General features: G+C 36.6%; 1 pseudogene; it reads left to right on the top strand.

Moving 5' to 3' along the window:
• The first annotated feature begins 224 nt into the window (after nucleotides 1–224).
• On the top strand, nucleotides 225–6,738 carry LOC132639146 (beta-amylase 1, chloroplastic-like; annotated as a pseudogene).
• Nucleotides 6,739–7,208: the final 470 nt, after the last annotated feature.

The raw sequence follows: 7,208 nt of genomic DNA, 5'->3' as shown, positions 1-7,208 counted from the left end.
TTCACTCTTTTACATGGTGACACTGCTTATGAAAAATCCTGCGTACACCACTGCTTAAAGTGTACTCTTTAGGACTTAGTTTAACTTTGGAGCTTAGTACCAATATGTTGGCTAGTTTGAGGTTGTGATTGAGAGTTTGTTGAGCCATTTCATATTCCTCTTTTGATTTACATAAGGCAATGATGATTCATAGTTGTAAAATTTTTCTTTTTTCTTGTTGTTCAATGGGCGAGGAACACATAATTGGCACTCATTATGTAATTGGCCGCAATGTAGTGAACAATCTTTTTGAGGCACGTCTCTTTTTTGATGGAACATCTACCGAAGTTAGCGTTCTCATGTATGCGAATCTTGTTGAGGCAGAAAAACACAAGCAAAGATTGATAGAATGTGGAAAAAGTAAGAGAGGAAACTTTGTGGCTAGATCACTTTTTGCCATTCAATCTAATGACGAGAACAATGGCTTGCTGTTTGTTGATCAAATCCGTCGAGATTCTAAAAAATTTGAAGGCGATCGCTGAAGAATCTAGATGGCACATATATCGAATTCCCCGATACATTTAGAATAAAATTCCAGTAAGTAATATCATTTTTTTCTCTAATAATTATCTAAAGCTTAACATTATTTTATTTTTGAGCTTTTTAGGCAGATAGCCTTTGGTCTCCACGCTGGACATCGAATGGGGTCCTGAACAGAAGGATTATTTTATGATGAAAACGGAAACGTAAAGTTGGCTAACTTGAATGACTTTGACGTGAGAAGTAAGTATTATCTCTCCTTATGCCTACATGATAAAACAGAAAAGTAATTTCAATGGTACACTATTAATAACATTTTTCAATTTTTCTATTAAAACTTGTAGGTACTCATATAACTTGAGACAAGATTTCATGATAATATTAGTTGCCATGGAATGATAATCAATTAATGATGCTACAATTCTGTAAATATTTCATAAATATTGCACGGTTGTGTTTTTTGCTGCAGTTCGGATGAGTGCAACGACAATCAAGGTCGCACTTCCTGACATAGTTTTTTATTCTTGAATTTTTTTTACTTTGCAATCGTGGGTCCCGTAACCGAGGAACATGACCACGCATTAGGAGATGAGTCATTGTCGACGTGGTCCTGATCTATCAATTCGTGATCATCCTTTTGAGATAATAAAAAAGATTTATGCAACTAAACAAAATTAATATTACATATAATTAAAGAAATAGAGTTATACACTAATCTAGAAACTTCAATATAAAACAAATAACAATTTTGAGCATAATTAAATTATACACGTATACTTGCATGTTTTAGCAAATTTTATGAAAGAGAAATCAAATTTCACTTTCAAGAGATTTAATTTATTGAAGTATGACAAACTTAGAAGAAGTGAAGGTCATAAATTTTGATGGCAAGTTGGGGTGAAAAGCACACCATCTATTTTAGCATCTATACTAGAGAAGTAGAGAGTTTAACTTTGGCAAGCAGGATAAAAAATTATACTTCCCTCCGTCTCAATTTGTATGATGTAGTTTGATTGGACACGAAGTTCAATAAATATGAGAAGAATTTTCAATGTTCCAAAACTACCCTTAGTAATAAATACACTTTTAAATAAGAGTAAAAAAAGTTGGTGACATAAGTAGGAAAACAAGGACTTTTTCTCTCTCTCCTCACAAAGTTTCATCAATTCTCTGGTTCGATGGTTGTTCCTCGTGATTCATTAATGTACAGTATGATATGATGTAGTATGGTATTGTATTAATGAACATAATGTTTGGATAGATTGTATTCTTTATTGTGGTTTAATAACATTTTATGGTTTGGTTTGACTGTATGGTAGTGTATAATAGCACGTAAGTTTACTAAAATACTTTTAACTCTTAATTAGAAATTAGTTTATATATATATTAATAAAATTCAGGTAAAAAATAAAATAGAAACTTTAAAAAATAAGTAGATAGGGAGGTGTGGGTGATGGGGGTGGATGGATGGGTGGGTGGTTGTGGGATGAGGTGGGGGTGAGTGGTAGGGTGGGGGTTGGTGGGGGTGGGGTGGGTTTAGGTGTGATGGAAGTGAGTGGGTGGGGTATAATGGAAAGATGAAATATGTAACCACTCAAAAATCACCATCTTCATTGTTACAAAAATTGAGCTTTTTCATGATTGTATAACCACATACATACAACAAATTTATAGTATCATACAAGATAATTTTAAGAACAATATGGTTTGATAGAAAACGGGACCACGGAAACAACCATCCAAAGAAAAGTATAATCTTTCTCTCTCCTCTCTCTTTTACCTAAAGTCTCTGTCTCTCTCACTCTCTCAAACGAAGAAGAGGACTCCAAATTGATGGAGGTTCCAGCTTTCGACACTACACGTTCTTAAATTATTGTGCTTTCTTTTTTGATCAAATAGGCTTAGTTTTTCTTCTTAGTTTTAATTATGGTTCCAAAAAACTTGTGAACTCTGAAACAACCGCCAAAGTTTTTTAGCGCCAAATATTTTCTCTAATTTTGAAATTTTACCAAGTGATGGACTGTAAGTAGAGAGATATCTTCCTTAATTATTTTATTCTTCCTTTCATGTTTTTACTAATACTGAATCATTAATCTGAAAAATGTAAATTAAAGTAAGTGTTCAACATATCAATATTGATTGTATCTGGAAACAAACCAGATTATCTGTTGCTAATAGTGATTCGTTAGATGTTTCTAGAAACCTTGTAGGCAGTGTTGGCGGCTGTAGCACGCCCTAGATTTGATGCAAATGGAAATGAGTTGTTTTCAGGAAAAATAGGAATTTTTCCGTTTGTAGTTAAGGAACCAGCTAAGAGAAATAGCAAAAACCGAACAGCAGGAAGTATCGAAACAAAACCTATTCTCTCTGTGACTAAAGATATCACAAGAGCTTGCTTGATAGAGAAACTTCTTCCAGCCATTAGATCGAAATGGCCAGCTTCAATGTCAAGTGCTCCTATTTTTATCCAACAAGATAATGTAAGACCACATATTGGTGTTAATGATTTGGAATTTATGGAACCCGCTCAGCAAGGTGGATTTGACATTAAGCTATGCTTTCAACCCCCTAATAGTCTTGATCTAAATGTGTTGGACCTTGGATTTTTCAGAGCAATCCAATCTCTTCATGTCAAAGGGCACCTTCAAGTGTTGATGAATTAGTGGAGGCTGTTGAAAGATCTTTCGATGAAATGAAAGCGGAAAGACTCAACCATGTATTTCTAACTTTGCAGTCTTGTATGAATGAGGTGATGAAAGATAAGGGTGGCAAGTGTGGAAGGAAGTGAAGCAGAGGTGGAATCCATTACATTAGGACTCTTGAGTTCGTGATGATGCCGTTGGACAGTGTGAAAATGGACAACACGGTGAATCGTAAGAAGGAGATGAAGGCGAGTTTACAGGCATTGAAGAGTGCTGGAGTGGAAGGGATAATGATGGACGTATGGTGGGGATGTTGCGAGAGATGCTCCGGGAGAGTACAATTGGGGTGGTTATGTGGAGCTACTGGAAATGGCGAAAAAGATAGGGCTTAAAGTTCAGGCTGTGATGTCCTTTCATCAGTGTGGCGGAAACATTGGTGACTCTTGCATGTAAGTACATAATTATTGCTTCATGTTCAAATCATCGAGCATTAGTTAGTTTGACCTCGTACTCAAAATCAGGCCAAAAAAGTTGAAATGGAGGTACTAATTTCGAGTTGCTAAATTTCTTTAGTGATCTGTAGAAGATATCGTATTTTGAAGCTGATTTCAACTTGTATTGCTTCACTAGGATTCAAGCTGGAGTTAGTTAAAGAAGTTAATTTACTTTTTGTTTTCTTTTGAGTGAAACTAGTACTAAAACATTTAATAACGTAGTATAATTTAAAATATATTCCTATTCTTTCGTAAGTAGGAGTATTTTTGATAGCTGATTCATAGGATGTGAGGAAGGGAAATAGGGGAAGACCAGCAAAAAGCTGCATAATCATACAATTCAAGCTTAAACATGTCAATCTTGTCCTTAAACATAACTGGAAATATGTGAAATATTATTCTTGTGTTTAATAAACATTAGAGGAAACATGTCAAATAGTTATGTTTCATTCATATGTCTATTTTGCTTTCGAATTACCCGAGTGTTACCATATGTTACAAGGATGCAATTAGCAATTTGTTTTTATCTTTGTTTCAAGAAGATCTGTGCTTTTTATTTTTTATTTTTTGAAGAATCTGAACAAAACATTTCTGATTATCATATATCAAGCAGGCTGAATTAGGTTAATGTGGTCTCTTGGAAAACATGGAAACATCAAAAGTCATGATAGTGTGGTTGTCAACTATCATGTATAGGAATATTGAATAGGGAGGAAGTTTTTGAGCTGGAACAGGATGTTGATCAGTGAGTTGATGACTCCAAATCTTAGTTGTTGTTTGAAACTGCTACTCCAAACTGCTTACTGTAATCCCATCTTGTCAACGGTATGCACGTATAAAGAGCTCATCTAAACATATGGACCAACAAAGAGCTCACGGTTACACTGTTAATTTGTCAATTATCTTCTCAAGTCCTGTGACTGGGAGGACTTGAAAAATACTGTCTCTACTTATTTAGTAATCGCCTATGTTTGTTTCTTGTCACCTTAATAGTTAGAGTAACTTTCATACTTTAGGATCCCACTTCCAAGTTGGGTCGTTGAAGAGATTAACAAGGATCCTGACCTTGCGTATACGGATCAATAGGGAAGGAGGAATTCAGAATATTTCTGGCTTGGTTGCGATACTCGTCCTGTCCTCAAAGGAAGGACCCCTGCTCAATGTTACTCCGACTTCATGAGAGCATTTAGAGATAGATTTGAGAATCTGCTAGGGGCCACTATTGTGGCCGGTAAGTTTAGACATGTTAACCTTTAACTATGCTGGATTACTGACCAAAGATTGGAAGCTTAAACTTTTCTCTGACGGTTTTATTAATCTAGGAAATTCAAGTTGGCATTGGTCCAGCTGGAGAGCTACGCTATCCATCCTACCCTGAACAAAATGGAATATGGAAATTTCCTGGCATTGGAGCTTTTCAGTGTTACGACAAGGTTATGAATCGACTTCTTTAGTTTTCCTTTGCTCTGTATTCTTTGTGCAAATATTTTGAACGCCTTAGCTTATCTCGGATGAGTTGTTTTAACAAGTCATATGTTTTGCAGTACATGCTCAGCAGCTTAAAGGCTGCAGCAGAAGAATTTGGCAAATCTGAGCAGGGCCATACTGGTCCGACAGATGCAGGCGAATATAACAACTGGCCCGAAGATACAAGCTTTTTCAGGAAAGAAAGTGGTGGTGGGGATTGTCAATATGGTGAGCTCTTCCTCACATGGTATTCTCAAATGCTTTTGGACCATGGTTAGAGAATATTGCAATCTGCCAAAGCCTTATTCGAGAACAAGGGTGCCAAAATATCAGTTAAGATTGCAGGCATACATTGGCACTATGGAACACGGTCCCGTGCCCCCGAACTCACAGCAGGGTATTACAACACCCGTTTCCGAGATGGTTACATTCCGATCGCTCAGATGCTAGCCCGACACGGTGCTATTTTAGACTTCACTTGTATTGAGATGCGAGACCATGAGCAGCCACAGGATGCACAATGTGCACCTGAGAAGTTGGTTGGGCAAGTAGCATTAGCCACTCGGGAAGCTCAAGTTCCACTAGCTGGCGAGAATGCTTTGCCCCGATACGATGAATGTGCACATGAGCAGATCCTCCAAGCATCTTCATTGAATATCGACAGTGATTCGGACGATAAACAAATGTGTGATTTTACTTATCTGAGGATGAATCCAGACCTTTTCTATCCAGACAACTGGAGACGGTTTATCGCATTTGTGAAGAAAACTAATGAAGGGAAGGATGTGGTCCGGCGTTCGGAACAAGTGGAGCGCGAAGCCGAGCATTTTGTACATATTACTGATCCTCTAGTGCAAGAAGCTGTCGTTGCCCTTATGCACTGAGCAGCTCAGCTACATACTTCTACTATGCCATTCTTATTTCTACAATGCCATTCTCATTGGGAGTGGATTTCTTAGATGGTCACTCAACTAATAGTTATCATCTCAAAAAGTCACTTTTTTTATTGAAGGAAATTGGAATCAAGTAGAAAAGTGACTTTCTGAGATAATAACTATTAGTTGAGTGACCATACGACAAATCAACCCTTCTTACTAGGGTCTACTCAGCTTTGTTCTGCCGTTTATGTATGAAATGTTCAATAGTGTAATCTGGGAAGATTGGGGGATATCATAATATATAAACAGACTCTTAAACTTGGTCTCAGCTGGCAAGTATGTCCTCCAACTTTGAGTGTGCACAAGTAAGCACCTCAACTTATCTAAAGTTGAACATGTGAACGCAAATGCTGACGTGACACATAAATTTTGGAGGGCCACGTCAGTTCCACGTCATATTCGTGTTTACCTGTTCAACTTTATACAAGTTGAGGTGCCTACTTGTGCACATTCAAAGTTGGAGGGCATACTTGTCAGCTGAGGCCAAGTTTAAGGGTCTGTTTATGTATTCTGCCTCATATTATTGATGATATCCTAATCCTGGAGATTGAAATGTCCTGTCCTAAAGTTTAGGTTCCTGAATAATATAGTATGTACTCTCCTTTATCTCTTTATCAAAATCAAAGCAGAATGAAGCTTCACTGAAATGCAAACTTCTCTTGAATATGCTTCATCTTTTCCCTCAACTGTCCGTTTACTCGATTCGTTTAAATTTCCCTTAATTTAACTGTTTCTTGACGCTTTTTTAGCCTTTGTTTGACGGGGATATACGTTCTACATACTGATAGAATAAAGATTTTTACACTATTTTAACCTGTGATACATAGTAACTTACTAAATTTACTAGGTCACCGCTTATCAGAAGTGTATCTTGCACTCTAGGTAGGGGTTTAAACGCGGAGCATAATTTTGTGTAACAAATTACTAAATTTGTAATAAATACTTCTATGAATCCATAATTTTAAATACTAAGAATCTTAAGACTGATCTCATAGAGTTTAAATTATATTGACTCTTATATAATTATACTTCTACCAACTGTCAGGATCCAATGCTAGAGGAAAGTTCTCTAGGTTATGCCAAAACTGTCCTCGTTCACAGGGTATGCTTTTTATCTCCAGAAAGATACTATTGACTTTGCTCATAAA

Source organism: Lycium barbarum, chromosome 5, assembly GCF_019175385.1.
Source record: "Lycium barbarum isolate Lr01 chromosome 5, ASM1917538v2, whole genome shotgun sequence".
NCBI lineage: Eukaryota > Viridiplantae > Streptophyta > Magnoliopsida > Solanales > Solanaceae > Lycium > Lycium barbarum.
This window is presented reverse-complemented; position numbering and strand designations above follow the sequence as displayed.